Source organism: Osmerus mordax, chromosome 16, assembly GCF_038355195.1.
Source record: "Osmerus mordax isolate fOsmMor3 chromosome 16, fOsmMor3.pri, whole genome shotgun sequence".
Lineage (NCBI taxonomy): Eukaryota > Metazoa > Chordata > Actinopteri > Osmeriformes > Osmeridae > Osmerus > Osmerus mordax.
The window spans coordinates 14,122,300-14,145,647 of NC_090065.1; the positions used below are offsets into that span (position 1 = coordinate 14,122,300).

Sequence of the window (23,348 nt, forward strand, 5' to 3'; positions counted from 1 at the left end):
TTCTAAATTACATTGCACCAGGAAATGTAACCAAACAGCTTTACAGCAGATGGACTCCCTACAGCCTTTTGCACATTTAAAATGGAAGCCGATTGGTAATTTTTAACTAGGCAATGACACAATGATTTGTTTTCACAAAATGTAATGTGTCAGTTTGCAATTTATTTATTGTGGTGTGTGTTCCTATCTTCTGGGATAATACTGTTTAATGCACCTGTGCAGGGGACAAATATTTTATGTAATTATTATTAATATAATTTATATAATATATAATACAATTATTGCTGGTAAAAACTAAATGGAAGCAAGTTACATTTTGGAGTCAGAGTAAAAACGTTATATGTTTAATACAACTGAATGAAAACTGTTTCATACATATGATGCTTTATACATCTTTCTAGATATATTTGCAATTTAAATTGGCAAAGAGAATTGCACCTACAGTGTGCCGTTTCTAATCAAACTAATCAGTTTTCTTCTAGTGATTTTACCAATCAATACCATCACACATAAATGGGTTCATTTGGATTTCAGCAGTCTTTTTAAAAACAAGGACATGGATCTCCAGTAAATACTAATCAACTCACTCAAGCAAGCTGAAAGGACTGCATTTTGGCCTTAAAAAAAAAAATCCCGATAGAGTTAAATGTACTGGGAGTACTGCTCAATGAAGCCAGAGGTTAAGATGTTCTGGACATTTGCTCCTACTAATATCTCATTATCAAATCATGGAAATGATTGGCTTGGTGGATAAGCTTTTTGGCAAAGCACAGTGAAAATGCTATGACTGTATGCAACACGACCTTATTTGTGCATTCTTAAATGCAGTTAGTGATTTTGATCACGGTCAGACCTACGCTCTCCGGAAGCAGAGAAAGAAATGAATGAATAAATAATTAAAGACATCAAAAATCCATTATTTCTGTGTGGCTAGATTTTACTGAGGGTTTGTGGTGACTGTATCGTTCTAGCATATTGAAAGATTTCCTTCAACATGCCTTTAACAGCTCAAATCATGAGTCCATCAAATCCTGTCAATCAGCACATATAGGTCTTTCTGAGGACTGAGGAAATACTTATAAGCCAGACCACCCTCTCAACTACCTCTCTCAGCTGTGGAGCTGGAGCCCACACTTTAGGCACAAATACACAACACACTGAGAACATTTCCAACAGCTGGATACTGATCCAACTGGGTAGTTAAACATCTATTGAGACCATTTAGTCACTAATATGGATAGACAAACCTATCAGAGCTAGTCATTAGAAAAATGGTGGGTAATCAAACAATGCTGTAAAGTGTCACATCTAACAGCTAACATCTTTAACATTGTGAGACATGCATATTCTTCTTCATATCGATTTGTCCTAATAGAAAATGGGATTTACATACAATGGATTAACCTTATGTCAAACCTATTTGAATATGTGGACGACATTAAAACCCAATAGTCACGGTGACACAGCAATGCCGAAGATACAGGAGAATGTGTTTAGGTTTCCCTGGAATGCAGCGACTCCTCAGTAAGAGGGATTACTGGAGGAAGGAAGAGCGTTTAGTGCCATCCAGTGCATGATTCTTAAATAACGGATGCTGGGTCATTTTTCCAGGGAGACAGTGGGCCTGCAGCGTATCTAATTCTGCTATAATACCTCCAGAAATAGAGAATCTTCTCCTAGGCAGCATCCCAACATGCCTTTGTCTGGATCTCAGTAACAGAAATTGCTGAAAACTTTTGTTCGAAATCCCATTGGCTGTATTTTACAAACAATTGTGCCGAAGCGTTCAAATGGCTGTACTCTTTTACTGACGTCAAGAATAAAAAATTGTTCATCAAAATATTAGTTGTATTATATTTGAAGAGACAAAAAAGCTTTATGTGACATAATAACAATACAATTCTCTGCACTGTCGGAGGATTGAATCCTTGCCTCTGTTCAATTGACATTACAAATATTAATTTTCTTCTAGTAAAACAAAGAAACAAGCGAATCAATGATAACTTTCCAGGATTTCTCTGTTTTTATTCAATATTATGATATAGTTTTTTTTTTTTTTTGAAATTAGATTTAAATAAAAGATGTAACATGATTATTGATTACTTTAAAAGTTATGTAATGTGATCCGTTTCTATTCTTTTTTATCTAATGGTTGGAGTCACAAAACAGATAATTAAAAACAGATAGATCTGTCATAGCAAGCAACATACAGAATCTGTAAATTACTGAAAGATTTATTTCAACCATCAAACATAAAGCGCAAAATCCATCTTCTCAACATAAAATATAATGTAAGCGTTGGTGTATATCGACAGTAAGATGAGAAGATGTAATTTGTTTTCAATGTTATCATTGCAAACCTTTTCAGCTCAGTGCAACATCGAATGCCCAATGTGTTCATATAACTTGGTTCATACAGGGAAAGTGAGGTCATGTCTTTTAACAAGACAGTGACTTTGTCTAGAGGGAATTTTTAAATCTCTATGGGAAGGCTGTCTGGAAAAACATTCTCTCAGGTGTTATGTCAATCATGCCAAGGCTGCAACATCAACATTTCTTCTGTGCTTTTAACTTATTTTCCTCTGATTCTGAAAGGAGGACAATGTCAATCTCATTTTCCACCTTTGCCATCCTTGGGCGTTTTGCAAAATTTTTTTAGGAGCAGAATATTCTCTATTTTTCTCCAACGTGTAGCAAGACTTGATATTCGTTTTGATTTGTTTAGTTAGAGATGTTTGAAGGTCTAAAGTGCAACTACATCCTGTAACCATAGATACTATATATGAGGATGGCTCGGTGTGCTGGTTCAGTAAACACTGCAGTTCTCTCTTATCTGGACTACATTTACATTTAGTCATTTAGCAGACGCTCTTATCCAGAGCGACTTACAGTAAGTACAGGGACATTCCCCCGAGGCAAGTAGGGTGAAGTGCCTTGCCCAAGGACACAACGTCAGTTGGCATGACCGGGAATCGAACTGGCAACCTTCGGATTACTAGCCCGACTCCCTCACCGCTCAGCCAACTGACTCCACTAACATACAACACTAACATACAACACTAACATACAACACTGCACCATGTTCCTTTGATAACCAGTGGGAGACGACAACAAGGTGATTGTATTCTTACGGAGCAGAGACTATACCATAGCTCAATATGATCTTCAAGCAAATACTGAAGACAGTGGTAAAGGTTCCAATAAGCCCTTCACTGTGTTACAAAGGTTAGAGATTGAGCTCGGTAAGAAAAACTCAAGGTGCACAGTCTTTTTTTAATACTTTGCTGTCTTTGACATGATATCATTCATTGCTACACCTGCTATTTCTTTATTTCAAACTTCCCATCTCAAAGATAGAAAAAACAATCTTGCGTTTATTGCCAGCTAAAACACTCTGCAGGGCTAATCAAGCTGGCCTACTTTTCAAGCTCTCCTGACGGTTTCTTTTTCTGTCTAATCCGCTGAATTAGCATGAAGACCATATTCAACTGACACTTGGAGACATGCCTTAAATGTAGAAGATTTTTTGCAACATTCTGTAAATTTACCCTGAGTTTTACTTGTGATGATATGAAGACATTCAATCTGGGAAAGACATATTAGTACTACCACAATATTAACAGTTAAAGGAAGGATTCACATGTGGGGTTTTTTTGTAGTGAGGAGCAGACCAAAATGTATCAGTTGCCCTTTCTTCAGAATCTTGTTTTCTCTGTCTAGTATAGTCAAGCTTAACTTTGGCCAAACCTAAAGACTTCTGCCAACCATTTACATACCCAGTTAGGTAATAAGACACTTGGGTGCCAGTGCAGGGATGCCAAAAACAAAATAATTGTGAGTGAAATTCCTTTTGACACTCATCTTGTGCTTTGGGCACTCCAGAAGTATGGGGTATGTTCCTAAGGTGGCTTTCGTCCTTAAACGACTCGGTGCTGAATAATTTCCTCGCACCCTATGCCAGAGCAGTGTTCTATGACATGCTCATCATGACACCACACATTTGTCAGTTTTCACCGCCTGTCTCGTCTCTCCCATCACCCTGTGTTTGGATAAACATTCTGAGTTCCTGGGCACATGGAAATACAGCTGTCAATGTTGCAATTATGTTGTTGCTTACACAGCAGCAATGTACACAACGTGGCTCCAAACACATGTTTGTCATGCGAGGAGATAAACTGTTGCCACAGGGAGGCTGAACAGCAACACGATAGGACGAAGGAACAACAAAATACCCAATTGACTTTTATTAGTGTCAGGTCCTGTGTCAACACAAGGCTGTAGGCTATCTGTAAAACAGGCCATATGAGGAGATGGGCAGCAGTATTTGGATAATAGTTGCAAATGCTAGGTCATTGTTGAGGAGGTCATTAAATGAAGCGGTTGTTTTACCAAATAGTAGGATGGACCTGGATTCTTGGTTTTCTCTCAAATGGCTGTTGATGGGTCCATTATAAAATCGACTTTTTGGAAAGTCCGCCTGTAAAACGAGGAATTTTGACTTGGTACATTCAAGTTGCTCTCCACCATCATCTCCACGATCATTATCTTCACTGTCTATGCTTCACTTGAGACAGCGTGATGGAAATGAGCAAACATAACCTGTTTTTTGCTCTGAATAAAATGATCGGTTCTGAAGGTAGTGAGTCCAGCTCTGGATAATCCTTAGCATATGAACTCCAAATAACAAGAACATATCAGCCTGTGAAAAAAAAGTTGACTGTGAGAGAAAATAACGTAATAACAAATGCTGGGGGGGCCTCGGTCTGCACTGCAGTGTGCAGTCTGACAAGAAAATGTATAGCCTAATCAGATAATTGAGTCCAGTAATAGAGAATGAATTCTCTGCTTGTTGATGTCACTGCCAATGATAACAGTGTAATTTGGATTTAAAGGCATAAAAACATTTACTGGAGGGTCTACCGGACCAAACTTTTTTTTATCAGATATGAAGAATGTCTATCAAAAGTAACTGTTGGCATGTGGTCCAGAATCCCACCACAACCTACCACAAGAGATAACGAGAGCTATATTTTCAGTAAAGTGGCTACTCTCAGATAACGCCAGGTAATGGATATACAGTATTTGTTGATTTAATACATAATTTGACAACAAAGATCTGTGTCCTTGTGCAATTATTGCAAGTAAAACATCCTTTTAAGTCAAGTTTTTACCAAAAAAAAAAAAATCATTCCAATTAAAAAAATATGTCAGAAATGTTTGTTCTTGTATGAAAGTTTTAATCCTCATAGTACTATCAATAAATTGACCTGCATTTTGTTGTTACTTATAATAATTGAACTATAATAGCAGAACCAATTGTAAATGAATAGATGTCCAGGCATGTTGCAGCCAAAGATGGTAGATTTTTGAACAGAGATGTTGCATCTGTGTTCCAGTGAAGATCTCTGAGACAATGCCATGGGGAACGATGAATCCTCGACGATATGCTGTTTGAAGTGGTGGTTTGAAGTAAAGGGTTGTCAATACACACGCTACTCTCCATACTAATCTAGTATAGGTCTAGGTCTTCTGGAAGAATGCTAGTACGGTCTATAAAGCTAGTGCTTTGGAACTCTCCATCCGAACATTTCTCTAGCCAAAGGTGATGTTACTTCTTGCCCTTTAGAGAAGTAATCTGTCTCATGTTTGCCTGAAGGGCCCTTTAGGAAAGATCAGTCTTTGATAGTAGTCTTTGTAACACCAAATCGAGCCTGCTATAAACATTCGGCTAACACACTTCTCATCATCGTCATTACAACGAGAGAGAGAGACTTGGCCTTTGGGTTATATGTTGTTATCTTGTGGTTAAATGTTCTAAGTTGTTGCAGACGATACTATCAAAAGAGAAGAAATGCCAAGCCATGCAAGAAGTGAAATTATGTAGGTCGAGATGAGATGCTCACACACACACACACACACACACACACACACACACACACACACACACACACACACACACACACACACACACACACACACACACACACACACACAGAGACACACACACACAGACAAACAGACACACAGACACACAGACACACACACAGACACACTCAGACACACACACAGACACACAGTCACACATAGACACACACACAGACACACAGACACACATAGACACACACAGACACAGACACACACACAGACACACACTGCTCGGCGTGCCACTTCCTCCTCTCCTGCTGCTCTGTCCTAAACCCCTTCACCCTCCATGCCGGGAGTAGACACAGATCTCTTTTTCTCTTTGTCATGGTAATAACACTAAGCCAAACTGTCCCCCCATTTTGCCTGTCAACTTGCGTTTATTTTGCTTTTCTTTATTCTTTTCTCCTTGCAGCATGTACCGTCAGGTTTCTTGTGGTATGTATAAGTGTTCACCTCCCCTCCCCCCACACCCCTGGAACCAATTATATTATCCAAGCAATCCTTTCAATTCTGACAAAAAAGGAGCAAAGAAATCTATTCTTTCCCCCAGAAGTTTCACACCTTAACAAACCTTCTCGAAATAACTGCAATTTTTTTTTCTTTCGCTTATTCTTTCTCGCCGTTCCGTCTTCGGTTGTTTCCATGAAGGTCTTGACAGTTTTCGCTGCACATTCCTTGTTTGTGACACTTACCACTGGTGTATTCTGCCGCTGCAGCAGGATGCTTGCCTGAGAGACCATTGTTTCGTGTTGTAGCCAGTAGCCATCACTTCTCCAAAGGCCATCCACATCCTCCCAGCGCAGTCTAGCTGGAGGCTTATCCTCAGGCTGGTCTCGAGCTGCCAGGCAAGCTGCCATCAACAACTTTTATTTCAGCCATTTCACATTCACGGTTGTGAGTATTGTAAGTTGGTGGTAAAATAATAACCGCTTTTATGACATTTACCAAATTAAATGATTAATTTGCTCAAGTATGTTTTGGGAAAATGCATTCATTATTTGGGATTTCAAGAGCCCTGGCCCTGGATAGAAAATATGGACAATCCCAACAGGTAATCATTTTTTTAATTTATTTTATTTTTATAGCTATGTTTTGCATTTCACCTGCCTTGATAATAACATGGCAGCCATTTTATGTGAGAATACTCTTCTCTCAAGTTCACTGCTGAGAGGGAGCAATGAATCCGTTTTTTCAAACCTATCAACATCCAGCCACCTTTTCAAATTGCACAGTATATGATAGACAGCCTTACACATGAAACTCCTTTCATCTTCCCTCAAGCCAACTATCTCCATGAGGCGAGATATCATCTAAATAATCCACTTAAACATGCACCATTCATTTGCTTTGATATACGTAGATTCAATACCGCCGAGATTTGTTCTCATTACCTAATTCCTTTTTTATCCTGTGTTGAGATGCTCCATTCTAGGACATGGGTATATACTGACTCAGTTCCATATTATTCTCTCCTGATATTCTTATTGTCCCTGTCGAGTTCCATACATGGCCTGAGTGTGAGGTTAGGCGGAAGAATCCTGAGTGAGTGTGAACCTTATTGAAATTCAAGTGCTACATTCAAGGCTGTCCTGGGTTTCAGCTGAAAGCAGCCCTATGTAATTACTCCGACCACAGTTTAAAAAGCAATAGCCTTGTCAAATATCCCCAGGAACATGTACAATATTGGTTGACAAGGAGCAATTCTGACTCGCCTACAATTTTGACAGGCACGTCCCACTCTGAGCAAGGTGCCCTTTCCCATTGAAAACAATCATGATGCTCCTCCTATGGTAACGTTTTTGGAAAAATGTTATAATTAAAAACCATAGAAAATGTTTATTGTTGCATGAATTCAAATGTTTGTGTCAAGTGGAAAAATCCAAAGATATATTTTGCTGTCAGAAATGAATTAAAAAAATCTTTGTAAATTAAATTGTTAGGTTTTTCCCAAATACCTGACAAACTGATGCCAGAGATTGAAAGGAATAATGTGTTACTTTATCTCTTCCAATCAACAACTGCAGAAAAAAACATTTGATGGTGAATGTTAGAATACACACAGATTTGAGATGTAAATTGTTCTTGTTAAATATTAATACTACATGTTGTTGATATTTTCAGAAATTGTTTTGCAACAAAAACTTACTTGCACTAAAAAATGAATGTGAAGATTTTACTTCTATGCCTGTCTTTAAAAAAAGCTAAATGAGATTTACCCCAAAATACATAGGTACATTCGACTACCTCTTGTCACAAGCAGCTCATGGAAATTGAGATGAGTGAGGTGGGTTTGTTCCCTTGTAAGGTGTGGCACTGGGAGATGAAACACTGAACCTATACCACACATTAAAGGCACGTCTCATCATATCAAAATACAGGCTTCCTGACAAACGCAGGCTGCCACAAACCATAGAGCATTCACAGCTGCATGTGTTTAAGATGCTATTAATCCAAGAAATGGCTGCCGAAAGATGAAACGTCTGGCAATAAACTGCAGACAAAATTATGCAACATGAAATTAAAAAAGAGCCATCTGTCTTTGTTTCAATGATTTTTATTTTCTGTTACGGTATAATCTCTTGCATTAGATCTCATCATTCTTCTTTCCTCCCCCCCCCCCCCCCCCCTCCTAATTTGTCACAATTTATGACAAGCAGTAGATCATATTTTATCATCTAATGGTTCACTTGACGGTTCATTGTGATTCCTGAAGGATGTTATGCGAAGGTCTGTTTCAGAAAAGGATGTGGTAAACATACAAGATATTTAACATACTCGCTTTTGCAGCACAAGTCACATGTTCTGGTCAGCAAAGGACTGTATTAACCTTGCCAGACATGATTTATTATTAAATAATCTATTTTTAGATTCTGTCATTGCATTTATATATAAAAGTCAAGTCTAGAATTCTATTTAAAAAAAATCCCTTGTAACTGTACACACAATAATCATCAGAACAAGCAGCTTTAAATAATCTTGAATATTAGGTCTAAACGTGGTTTTTGTAGTCTGGCCTTGAATTCTTTTTTTTCTACTTTTCATCCATCCTCTGAACTTACCTCTGGGGGGCAGTAGAGACATCGCTACTTCCTTTCATCCCCTCCTGGCTGCTGGGAAGGGGGCAAGGTCAGAGGGGATTTAAGCTTGGCTTACCACCACATGTTTCTCTGCTAGCCCAGTCTTGCTTTAAGGCATAGATTATCCCCCCACACTGGCTACTGTTACAGCAAACCTTTGTGGCTGTGTGGCACAGCAGCCACTGCTAACATGCACAGATCCTATTGGCTGTCGGGACTATCTCTATCCTACCTTGACATGTTTATGTAACCGTTGTGTCTTCACTGCTCCTCCTCGAAGCACTTTATTAATAGGGGATTAAAAAAGAGCATCTTACTCTCAAGATTGCAACCAGGCATTTGGATGGCCACCTCTTTTAAGGCCTTATGAAAGATTAATGGAATGGCGGGTATGTTCATCGCTTTCTGTTAAAGTAACATCCTTTATGTGCCCTACATTTGGATCATGCTGTTTGAATTGAGCAATCGTATCACAACCATAACACACAGGCTGAGTTCCCAGTGGCCGGTGAGGTAGGAGCATGTAGCTTGACTCTGTTAATAATTTGGCAGTGGAAACACAGACAGGCAGATGGAGGCTAAGAGAGAAATGTTCCATTGAATGAAAAATGAAATCCACTTATGTTTCCTGAGAATAGAGAGAGAGAGAGATTTTTTTGGGGGAATGTCTGCTTTTTTGAAACCGAAGACTCCACAAAAAAGTTAGGCCGAATAGAAACTAATTAGGTTTGACTCCTATCCGTGTGAAAACGACACCACTTACAAATTCATTATTCCTGTTCCTTTGAAAGCAAGACTGAGGTAAAATTTGAACAAAGAACACAAACAAACCGAGTGATAGAAAATGTGTAAATGTCTGAATAAAATTTTTTATATGTATGAGGTGGTTAAATGATCCTAGATATTCCTTGTGTGGATCCTTTTGTTTGAAAAAAGCACAACTTTTCTGTGTTGTAAAGGCAGCATTAGCCATTCAGGTGAACTACTGATGTTAATGCTTTTGTTTCCTCTGTCAAGTGATTTCCTGTCTGAGGGCCAACATAACAAGGAAGCTGATATACAATTGAATATAAACCCGAGTACAAATATTGGCCCCACACTACAGTTAGTTACACAGACAGAAAAAAGGCACCCTTGGACCTAGTAACAATTCTGCCATTGTTCTATAAGTTGGGTTGATGGAGAGCGTAGTCTCTGGAGGCCCAAGGAGGAGCGGGCTCACAGACCCAGTCTAACTGTGTGTAAGTCATCCAGCAGTGGCCTCCGTCTGGCATTCTACCCAAAGCACATCCTGTGGGAGGGGGAGTTTTGGAGCGGGCCGAGCGACCACATCAAACAATGGCTTTTTGTTGTAAACAAAGCCAGGGCAGCTTGCCTGGGGCCTTCTCTCTCTCTCTTTCCTTGCGGCCTGGATCCAGACTGCCCACCGTAATTCTGGACTGTCAGACAAATGTACGTTGGTGCTCCATGAGTCTTTCCATAGTGTTTGTGTTCGTACACAAGGCTGTAAACTTGGCAGTAAAACAAACAAATAAAAGTATGCTTCGGAAACAGTCTGATGAAAAGTCTGCCCAGAGACAGAAAGCATGGGTACAACTCATTTACCTGGGCAGGTGGCACTTTTTTTTCTGTGCAAAATAATACAATGACCATATGTTTGCTTATTAATGAATTTTAAACACTGTAAGAACCAAACACGTAGCCTTGGGGCACATTGCCATCGACGGATGACAGACAGCTTATGGTTACACTATAATGCGAAACTATATTGACTTATGGCAATTAAAAAAGACATGAAACTTGGAGTCATCCAAACACGGAAATATCCGTTTAGAAAAGCTTTGTTCTCTTTCTCACGTATTTGCTCTACTTGTCTGTTCCCGAGTACACAGGTTGGACAGTGTTACAGGCCAGAAAAGAGGAGAAACATTGAGTTCTCTGAGTGTTTTCCAAGACATTCTGATCACTTCCCTTTAAAAGTACCTCACTGAGCTGTTACACCAATTACTTTTGCAAAGAATGTTGTATGACACAGGAAACCCTGAAGGGACTTGATTTCTGGTGGTTAGGGTTAGGGTGACCAGTATGAATAATCAGCAACCCTCACCATGAAATGACACGTACCAGCAAGGAACAGCATGTTCATCTTTGGGTAGCGAAGGTGTTGCACTGCATTGTCATTCGTCTTACTGAAAAACCCCTCCAGATATGGAACGCTTTAAAACACACGCTGCAACACACCGCAATCCCTCGGTTTCATCTCAGCGCCATTAGCATAGCCTCTCCTGTGGCAGAGCGGGAGTAGCAGGACTCAAAGGTGACAATGTGATATGTTTTCTCAGTGTGCGCACTGCTTAGCCTGTGATTAGCGCTGTCGTACCGCAGAGCTCAGCTGGTACAGAAGGGCCGATCGCACTTTAGGTATGATAATGAGAGACTTAAACACTCGTCTGTTTGGGATGCAGTAGCCAGGCAGCAGCTGGGATGTGTGCTCAGTCATTATCACTCTAATGGTTAGAATGGGAAAGGAAAGCAGGAGGAGCGCATTACTCAGTCTTAGGGGCCTCGGAGACTCACCCAGGTTATTAAGTGGCAGTGTTCTTCCATTATGGCACCTATGTATGTTTTACCCCCACATCCTACTCTGTAACCAACACACACTGCATTGGATTTGGAAAGCGGGTGATTTTTTTTTACTTTACTGATAATTGTTTAATTAAGGCAAGCTGGATCTCATTGTTCCTGCCAGGGCCCAAGGGCCCAGGACTGGAGAGGTTCTGGGAGACGCTGTAATGGAAGGGGGAAATGGAACGTCCTGGTTCACTGCCCCACTGATCCCTGGGGCTTCACTTCGTTTTGACTTTCTCTCATACCTAGTGTGTCAAGGGCATTCGCCATTTCCGAGCTTCTGAAATACAACATAGGTCAACCTTCCCAAACTCTGGAGGAGGAACTGTGGGTGCTGGCTTCCTCTCCTCTCCTGCTCTGTTGTGTTAAGAGCCAGACCCAGGGTGTTGACACTGGAGGCTGGGCAAACGTTATATTAGGCCATTTATTTATTTCCGAATTTGTCACAGGGAAAGGAAGAAAAAAATAATACTACTGACTGGCACGTACATCATTTACTGTAAACTCAGATGTTTGCTTGAATGAGCCACAAATGATCGTTGTCTGAATCCTGTCCAAGTAACAGAATACCAACCATTCTAGAAAAACACTGTTTGAGATGCCACATGCTGAGCGCCTGGAGGGACAAGATTCCATTGAATGAATTTGAATCTATTGGTGAGAAAATATTAGAAGCTTTACATAGAGAACAGGCTCTTGTGAAGTGTGGACAGAGGGAAGCAGATTGGAGGGCAGAGGCCAGGCGCTCTGGTGTTATGTGGGCCACTTCTGGAGGTCTTTGCAGGAAGGTTGGAGTCAGATATGCTTCAGTACATCCCAAGATGAGGACTATGCAAATTTGAGGAGTTAAAGTATCTTTATGTGTGCGAGTCCATTCAAGGCTTTTCCTATTGATTCAGTTACCATTGGGGCAGCCTTCTCTTTCACTGATAACTACAGAGGGCGTTATAACCATGGTGCAAGGGCATGACGGGAGTTGGCTTGTTAGCAAGCCTTATCTGTTCAACATCAGAGACAACATTTAGATCCAGAAGATTATTATGGTCAGGTTCTAAACCTTTTGTATTCAACAATCTGCTTTTTCTGCTGGAATTAACTCAGCGTGGAACACCTTTTAAGTTCTCTGAGCTCCCAAAGACAAACAGGAAACCTATTTCTTTTGATTGATCTACATTTACTCCAATTCCCTCGTAGTGTGACTCAGAGCACGTTTCTGTTTAAATGCTGCAGGCTGCCGCTGGGTTCATGGAAGCCTGCATGCTGGCGCTGCCCATACACCCCGAGTAAGTCCCCCTCCCTGGGAAACAGCAATCCTCTCCTGGCTGGTGGCTGTTTCCTTGAACTGCAAAAACATGTTAGTGAACCGAAGCGCCTCTGAGTCAGAGTTAAGAAGAAGGAAAAAAATCTATCATTTATTATTCAAATGAAATGAGGTCCGGCAGATGGTGGGAGAGGGGCCGTGCGCTTGCGGCAGAAAACCTCCTGCTCTCTACCTCTGTGATTTGCTCCGCCTGCGACGGGGAAAAAAAAAGTTCAAAGGGAATCAGCGATCGTGACGGATCCCATTAGCATATTCCCAATGAGGGAGTTTGGAGGCAGAAAGGGGGAATAGAAATATTCCATGCAGGAACTAATCAATGTATGCTGTGTACACACAATGCAGCTGCTGCACCAAGGGCTGTTCGTTTACGCTGCGCCGGAAGAAGGACAGACAGTAGACTCTTCTTTCATCTCCCCATCACTCTGGTTGCCATATACAGCTTGTTCATTCCTCGACTGGTTTCCAGAATCTTCACACTTTACACTGGACAGTAATTACGTTTCCGTGAATCTCCTATCAAAGAACACTATACATGTTGCAAATGAGGTCTCAGACGTGTGCAATGGCTGCATTCATTCCATGACAGAGCATAATGAAGTTAAGGCGCAGAAGAGTGCTTTCCAGAGAATTATAAAATACAGCCATGTGTTGGGTGAATCCGGCATAAAATCGGGGCAGGTCTTGTAAAAGAGCGGAGAGCTCTTAAGCTTCCCTCCAGACACACAAGACCTCAGCACCTGTCCAGGGTTCACTCATGTGTTGCGCTGTAGCCATGGGCACCCAGCAACAAGTAGCCATCCAATCTCTCATTACGTCTTTTTATTTTTTCATACCTCAGTTTCTAATGCTGTTTTAATTCCCTGTAGATGAGCCCTCCTGCTTTAAAGCTGTGGACTGTACCACCCCGTTCTCTGATGTGAAATATTGGACTGGGAAAATGCTCTCATCCCCTGGGCTAAGGCTGTATTTCAAAAACTGAAATCTGAGTGAGTTTTTCTGGAGCTCCCTGCGGTGCTGTTCTTTTGGACCACAACAGGCCACAGATCTGGCAGAAGTAGCCTGCTCTCAGCAGAACTACAGAGGAACACTTACCCATTTAAATAAAAGAGGAATCTGGTTAAAGATGGAATGCAATAAAATATAAAAAAAGTCAAATATGACTTTAAACAAAGGATTTCAGAACGTCAAAAGTCCAAAGACAGATACTATAAAAGAACAGACAGAACCAATTAAGCGATTTATTTATGGAATATAAAGAAATAGAGGCTGTCAGATGATGTTGGTTGCTTTTACACAATCACAAAATCTTGGAAACGTTTTGTTCAAAGCACATAAAAACAAATGAGTAAAGAACCAACAATTTATTGAGAGAACAAAGAACATACAGCCCAGAAGCATATTATTTAATAAGTAACAATATATTTTGCATCTTTAAACATATTGTCATTTCTACATTTGTAGGAATCAAAGCAACACAAATGAAAAATTCCCTTCCCTTTCAGACAATTACAGAGACAATCAGATATACAAATGTCTTTAACCAGGAACAATCTAATCAGATTTGGCAGTCGTCTGTATTTTTGTTCTGCACTGATGAAAAATGGCCCTCAATGCTATGGAACCAAAATCCAATTGCTGGGCAAACTCCCACTCACTTGGCAACAAGCTATTTACTTTTAATATTATTCAAGTGTGTTTAAAAAAAGTGAATGTATTGTATTTTAAAACAAAGACAGAGAGCTTCTACAGAGGATCAGGCCGAGAGGAGGTTTATGCATCTGGAAACCACTTTTGTAAATTTAGAGAATCCTATCTTGGAGAAAAGCAGATAAACGTTCAGTGCATTGGCAAGACCACAGGCCGCTACAGAACTCCAAACTCTGTCTCTGGATGTGACATTGAGTTGGTGCAGATATACATCAAGCTATTCCTGTGGAGTCAATATGTAGCTCTTTAAATCCAAAAGAAACACAGGCACTTTCCAGTGTTGTAAATTCCTGTCTCCTTCCCAGCATACTCAACAATGCGGCGTAAAAGAGGAAATGACGGGACCACCATGTGCTTCAGACATACCTTCACCACACCCACCCACCAATCATCCCACCCACACAACCATCCATCCACCCACTCACTCCTCTTGAATTAAGGGACTGGAATAGAAGTGCCAAACTGACACTAACAAGCCCAGTGGGCCTGTGAGTGCTCAGGGCCCACCCCGGGATGGTAGAGGACCACCCTGGGCTGCTTTGGAGACCTAGGTCCCTGGCCCAGTTTACGGCACCCACACCAGCTGATTGCAGACCTGCTGCTCAGGCCGTATCTGGCAGGGAGACAAACACAGGGTGTGATTCAAAGTCACCCGCTCACCTGCTCTGTGCAACGGTCTGGCAGCACACATGGTTGCAGGGCTGGACTTGTTCAGCCATCCTCGCCTGTGGTTGTCACGGTCATAGCAGGGTTTCAGGGAATTACACATTACTGCAACATAACAATAAAATGTATAATAATAATAATAACAACAATAATAATAAAAAAGACTACTACTGCTACTACAACTACTACTTCTAATTGTGTAACTATAATAATAACAACTAAACAGTAAAGAAATTGACAATGACCAAAAAAGTAAATAATAACATCAATCAACATTATGACTGATTGTTTCATATTCGATTATTATAATTATAATTAGTATTGTCCAATTGATTATCATTAGCTTCGATCAACTATCATCTATCATCCGATCAACATTGTCATTTTCATCATTATTGTGTTTCCAATTTGATGAGAACTAAGTCTGGATTATATTACATTGCTTTGAGCCATTGCCTTCAAAGACGTACAGTATAGGAAGCAGTCATTCCGACTGTATAAAGGCATTAAAATTGAGACCAGACCATCCCAGATATGGGCCATAATCCACAGCAGATTCTCCCTGTGCTTGAATAAGGCATTGTGGAATGGCTTACACAGACTCGCTGCCTGTACTGTTAACAAGCTTCTTCTGTGAGCAGAGGGGAGAGATGGAATTCATAAGCTTCAACAAGGTGGGGGTGACTCCCTCCCTCCTTCCCTCCTTCCCTCCCTCCCTCTCACTATAGAAGACACACTGGCATGCTGAGCTTCACTGGAGGGCTGGAGGAAAAGGCACCGGGGACCAAGCGGGCCCCCCACCCCTGGCTTTTTAACCAGCCCCTGCACGACCCAGTGTGCACGCAAGGCAAGCCAAAATAGATAATGAGGAATGTCAGCCTAGAAAAAGAACATCACCTCTACCAAGACCAAGCAGTTCCAGAGCACTGGCCTGCATTCCTCAGCAACCCTGAGTGATTTATTGCAACCAAAAAAGACAAGTCTTCCAAAAAGACATTTAGCCACACAGCTGGTTAACGACAACTGGTAGTGACTGCTGATGAGTAATGACGTCCCTTTGAATTAGTATCTTTGTTCTACCGTGTCGGAATGATGGATCGTTCGTTTGGATTTGTTTTCAAGATGCGCAGATGATCCGTTTCATAATTTCTTACAACAAAATTGTATATGCTATACTTCTGCTCTCTAGTGGGTTGGTTATGTGATCACATTTCCTGAACCACTGGCAGAACCAGGCTAGTCCACTCTTCAGTGTGCTTCAGTGTGCTTCAGTGTGCTCACCAACAGTACATTCAGGGTCCATACAAACCCAATTAAGAATCAATTTCAGCCAGTGTCAGACAGCCTGGCGCCTGTAGAGGGGTAAATGCTTTTGATATGAACATTTTACCGTTGTCTCACAGTCTTCCATTGTCTAACAGTCTGGCATGTGTAAAGTATCTGTCATGAGGCCTTGCACCTCAGCACTACCGCACCAACACCACGTCAAACTGCTTCCCTCCACACATGGTATGCATAAAGGGAAGATGGAAGTCCTGTTGTAGAAATATTGATATGCTAAGCAATATATACTGTTTATATATGCATAAATATATGTCCCACTGAAAGGCAGAAGTCATACAATAGTCCAGAACAATGACGTTTTGACAGTGCTCGTGAAAGAATTGGCATGTTTATTCAATAGTGTCTCTAACTTTCAGCTTGGCCCGGAGGAAGTTGTCATAGCATGCCCTTTGTTGTTTACAAGTCATATTTGTCTCTTTTTTCTTCTCAACCACTGGAGATGAAAAACTGACACCACTAAACACAGGATTGTAAACATTTCTTACATATGTAAGGCGATACCCGGACAAGCTATTGGTGAATCTTGGGACATGCTTTTGCTGGTACAAAGAGCAGAATTAAAATGCAGATACACTTGACACTCAAATATGCCATCTGGCATATTTGAAGTCATGCAAGGTTTCCCACATAGTGAACAGTGTTTAAACTACTTATCTGACCATTTTGCCTGTCACTTTGATGAGTCCAAACTAGAACGATGCAGCACACAGAAAACAGAGACCAACATCAGCAAAACAAGTCATCACTAAATCCCAGCTCTGCACTTTACACAGTACAAACTCCTGGTCTATCAACACTCATCTCTGACTGTGTGATAGCCTACTGAAATACTTTGTGTCCTTTTCATATCTTCCCTTCAAGTGCCTCTTTATTATTGTCATAATTTTTTATTTTACCTTATTTGGACATTTCTTCAATCGAGTAGTCAACAAAGCAACCCATTAACTTGTTAATTAACTAATTATAGTGATCCTATTTTTTGTCAGGCAATTTGTTGGTTTATTTTACCTCAACAGGTAAATCTAACACAGGTGAATATATATAGTACAGAGACATAGATAATGTTAGATGCTCAGAAATGGAGGAAGTACTTTGGCATTGAGTCACTGACTAAAATATTGATTGAGGCAGTATATTTCATTTACAGAAAAAAAGTATATGTGTTTATATAGATTTGTAACACCTTTAGAAAACCAGCAATGTGGTCTATTAAAAAGGTCCAATGTCTACCGGTGTTTGTTCGGCCAACAGGTAGGGTTATATTTGTTATTGATTCCTTGCATGAGATGACAAGTTGCTGCACTTCCAGTACATGGCTCACTAAGTAATGTCTCTTCTCCAACCTACCCTTCTTCACAAACTCTATTGAGCAGCTCTATTTGCACTCAAATTCTTGTGGTTCAGAAATGCTTCTCTTGTCCTTAGAAGCTGAGTGTAGCACAAAGGCAAGTGCACGGTTCCAGATGGAGTCTGGGAGTCGCAGGCGCTCAAGGCTGCACCCCAAAGAGAGGCTGCAGGGGAGGGAGCCAAACAGGCTTGAAGAAAAGGTACTCTAACTGATGGTTGACATTGAGGTTGAACATAGAGTTATTGAATAAACTAATAGTTTGGCTTTTATGGGCTTAGAAATAAGTCAAAGTGAAAAAGACTGAGAGGGAATGGACTCAATTGTATGCACTCTGACTGCCAGTTTCCTCCAATTCTAGAGGGACGGTACAGTTTTGCAATAATTATAAATAATTATCTGCACAATGTCTGCAAAATTCAGAGTGACGTTATAGTCTCTTTAAGTTGTATCTGTCCATTTGAACGGTGTTTGGTTTCATAGCATTCGTAAATGAAAGTACTTCATTACACCAATGCAATTAATCCAAATGTTTTACAAGACTTGTACATTTCAGTCTGCACTTTCAATACAAAATATGTTTTTGCTGTATTAAAAGCACTTCTTTGGTATGGACAACTCATTTGGGGTCATGGTTAAATGATCTCAAAGTAAGTTTAGTTTGTTTAATGATTTATTGTGTCTGTGTGCGTCATTGTTACACTGAATGGTATGTTATGTTTCGAAGCTCCAGGTGCTAAAATTAGAGACAATCCCAGAACACAGTTGAGTGACAACAGATTCCGATCTGTGGCACGCAAAAAGGACCTTGTTTCCTCGTTCCCAAGAGTTGAACATTACCCCTATTTAAATTGTGGTATTTGTAATGCACTTATAATGGTAAAATGATGTTATCTGAGAATGCCAGGTAGCTAAACATGCATATTTTTAACCCTTTTTGAAGCACATTTTGAGCAGTCAATATTTTGCAACCCCTCGTCTCCATAAGATAATGCACATCTCAATAGAGTGAGGCAAACTGGTGGGTCAGCTACTGTATAATGGAATTATTTGACACTGTAAATCTTTTTTTCTCTTCCACTTTGTACACTGGAGGAAGCTGCATCTGTTTCCATTTGGCAATTTCTACAGAGACTTGAGGGAGAAAAGGGACCGGCATCAACAACAGAACATTAACCTCCACTTTCCAACTTGCATAAATACACACACACACACACACACACACAGTACATTTTGAAACCTTTAAAAATGTGCTTGTTGTTACTATCAAAGGAAATGACAAACAACAAACATCTACATTTACATTTTTATTATTATTGAATAATGTAGATTATTCACATCCAGTGGAGTGAGGATAGCTTAATCTGGCGGTAAATCAAAGGCTTTAAAAATACAGTGAATTCTAAAAATGTTGAACTATTCATTGAGGTTCGAAGAAAAAGAAAAGTCTCCATGAGTCGAAGAGGTCGTGAGAGTGGACAAGTCTATATCCGTGTTGCTTGTCAGATTTCATCTGATGTGGAGGGCTGGATTCTTTTTCTATGCTTGATCTAACTTCTGTCAACTACGTCTGCAGTCGGCAGAGGACCCATGGGAAAAGAGATAGAGGACTACATGGCTCTCAGAGCATGGTGCAGCCATGCTTTTGAAATACCAAAAAAGGGTTAGGAGTAGATCTACTGCTACATCCTGAGGAGGGCAGTTGATTTAATTGAAGTCACATTTTAGAACAGATTTTAGATCACGTTTTCACCAATCTTTACTTAAAATTGGTTACATCAAAACTATATAAATATATATATACTGTATAAATATATATATATTAGGATTGCCTGAATTCTGTAGCATTTTTACTGGCAGATCAGGTGACATGTTTAAAATATGCCCTCAGGTGGAGTTCACCTTGAGCTCTGTTTGACTATGTATGGTGACGTGACAACATAAGTATAAACAGTCTCACACAAAGGACTGAAATAACAAATATGGACGATCCTATGGGCACATTAGGAATGAGTATGACTTCAACACAGCCAAAGCACATTGTGTTTGTCGGTACAAGCATTTATCCAGTGCCAGAGCAAATTTCCCCAGCTTGTTTTTTGACTTTTTTTTCATAATTTTGATGAATGTCTTTTCCCCTTTATCATTTCAGATTGCCTTTGAGTTTAGGGCGTTTGATCATAATGAGTCAAACCACCAAATAATGACTCAAGACATATTTACCACAACACTCTCCAGTACCCTCTTATTAACCGTGTTGAGGTTTGCTGAAATGCTCTGCAATCCACCATGAGGTTTCAGCCATAATGCGAACAACACATTTGGAGGGACAAACATTCATGGGAAGATAAAATCAAAGAAACGATGTAGGGGTGGAGGAGTGGGACTGAGACATGCTCACTTTTGGGGGGTCCTTATAATAGCGGCACAAATACCACAAACAAAAATGTCACATTGAACCCTCTAAAATGTCTCACATAGACTGATCTGTAAGATAGTATTTTTCACAAATGATACAGTTTATTGTTGGCTACTCTATGCTTATGGGGCATGTAGGCCCACTAAAAATGTTGCAGTTAATTTTAATTTATTTTATAATATTATTGCACTGAAATATTTTTACGCAGGGATTTCCTTCAAAATTATGTTTCTTTCATTTCCACACAAGTGACAATGCAGCCATTTTGGTGTACATATGATACGTATACATGATACAATATGATACTTAGTGATGGTTTGACATTGATACCTCTTCAGCACAGAGAAAAGAAAGGAAACTTAACAGTTGTGAGAATGACTGCAGAGGAAGAGGATGCTAATGTATGTGTGGGAGCTACTCTTTAGCTAAGTCTTCACCAAACCCAAATATGAATACAAAATCAGGAGACCCATATTGAATAGGGGCAGCACAACAAACTGCAGGGAAATGGCAGGAATAAGCATTTTCTAAAAGCTTCAGAAGTACTCTAAAAACACAGAAAGGGGCCTTTTGTGTTTCTTTGGTCATATATAGAGTCGACCACAAGCATGAATGAATAAAACATACAAATATTTCAGCCACTCACGGGTCACTTCAAATAAAGTAGAGCGCTTATACTTCCAGTAGTACTTTATACATAAACATTATTTCTCCAAATAAGAATGTCCTACCAGTGGATTACCATCATTACATCTGTTTTCTCTTAGCCCGCTATTCTTTATTATGTAAAATTATGCCTTGGAAAACATGAGAGCTATGCACTAATCCTCTCACTTTCCACCTGGTGAATTTGACCCAAATTCGCATTTCCCCTGTGCAGGCAGGGAACTGGTTTTTATTGGAGCCACGTGTAACCGAGCCCACTGACCTGCCTGTGTACTTTGGCTTCTGAGAAAAAGAGGGGGAATTCATCTTCAGGACAATAACAGTTTCAAACTTAACATTGTATTTTTTTTATTGCTGACCCCTGTTTAAAGGAATATGTATTCTGTGCAAATGTTCGGCAGGAAATAGGCTCTGCTGTTTTAAAATGTTGAGCGCAAAGCTTAGTTCTAAAAATAAAGGGAACTCTGGTCAGAACTGAATACTCTTATTAAAAGTTTAATATCACATTCAAAGGAAAACTGCATGGGGCCTTGCTTTCAGAACCTGAGAGAAAATTACCATAAACTTGTTGAGCATTATTCATCTGGGTAGATCTTTTTCACTTCGGTGCCTCCTTTGTTGAATAATAGTGACACAAAATACAGTTCACATACTATTTGGAGACAAAAAGGGCCATGGAAAAACAGTTACACTTCTTCTGAAATTTAAAACGACATGTTGTCATCAGTGGTCTTAATCTCAGGGTTATGAAGTGACTTTGGTGGCTGTGTTGACATGTAGCCACAGCTGGTGAAACTGAAGCAGGTAAATATTTCCTCTTGGTCCAGGGATAGCAGAAAGGATGGTGTTGGTTTTAGTTTCAAATTTGGTGCTGGATATAATTTTTTTTTCCAACATAGCTGGGACAATGTAATGTAACCATATGTTGATCCAATTGGACACCATGTGGAACAGTGAGGAAAACCAGTACATAATGCTAATGCATTCACATTCAAACCTACTTATAAACCCTAACAATGAAGTCTACTTGATCATTTTATTTACAGTAGTGACATCACCTGAATTGTTTTGTATCCAGTTCTTCAGTCGATGTCATAGCTTTAGGGTAATGAAACATTCCCTTGGAATGATCCGCGCCGGGTTTTGTGGTTGTCCCGTTCAAAACCAGCTGCTGCAGAGCGGGGAGCCGGCTCATCGTTTCTCCCAGTCTCGTTTGCCTCATGAATCCGTCTGACTCGAGCTGGCTCGCTCGGTGTACGAAGGAGCGAAGAAGCAATTGCTTTGCAGTGAAAGACCAACGCATTGAGCCCGGACTCTGAACTCTCATTTGGGCTGTTTCGGTACAGTTTTCGAGACTTCGTCAGATAAAATTGACATTGTGGACAATAATTGTCTATTTCAATTGAGGATGTAAAACGAGTGCTTCTCATTAGTGTCCTATAGTGTACTGAAAGATTGAAGTCGAGTAGCTTAAATTTCGCAGCGTTGCCTTCCTGGGAAAGAAGACGGTGGATGCATGCGTGGGCTATAGTGAAAAACTATTGCGATTGTAGTTTCAAATAGCCCATTGCCATGGAACATTTGGTCCGGTCCTTGGAGATACACGGACTTAAGGAGCGAGTGATAACTGCTTTAAGAAAATTCGTACTTTTCCACCGATAATTAGAGCATGCATCGGAACCACAGACGTCTTTGTGTAGCCCACTGCGCACTGCGAGTTTCGGGGGGCCTCAACTAGAGGGCTGACCGTTCTCTGTGCTCCATCGGTCGAGCAACACTCTACGTCCAAAACCATTTAGGACTATACATCCAAAGGTGGGTTAAAATGTTACCTCGTAAAGTGTCTACACTGCAATTGTCTTGATGCTGAAGTAATCTGAACAATGTTTGAATGAATGGCTTTACTTGGCACTAAGCTTTTACTACCTCAAATGTGGGATTCGTGTAGGATCTCAACATATTGCAATGGTTCTTTTCAACTGAGCAGCTCGAGCCGTGGATAATACAAAAATAAAGTTGCATGGAGCAACTATCCAGATGTGGCTCTCAGCTGGCACTTCAGGGTTGAATGCAACTCGTATCTGAATTCAGCTCATCAATTTGTCTATCTTAAATAGAAAAAATAGATAGTTTTCTGCCCCCCCTCCCAATAATAAAAAATAAATAATAATAAAATACAATATTCTTGGTTTGAATAGGTAATGGATTTTGTTGTTGTTGCATTTAGTGTCTCACACAAGTCGGCGCGCT

At 40.2% G+C, this 23,348-nt stretch overlaps 1 protein-coding gene across 1 annotated transcript in view; it reads left to right on the forward strand.

Moving 5' to 3' along the window:
• Window positions 1-22,374: 22,374 nt before the first annotated feature.
• The window catches only part of LOC136958537 (adhesion G protein-coupled receptor L2-like), a 65,125-nt gene continuing 64,151 nt past the window's right edge, over window positions 22,375-23,348 (forward strand). The window contains exon 1 of the mRNA XM_067252518.1: window positions 22,375-22,913. The gene's annotated coding sequence lies outside the window, so the exon portion shown is untranslated. The remainder of the gene's footprint in view (window positions 22,914-23,348) is intronic.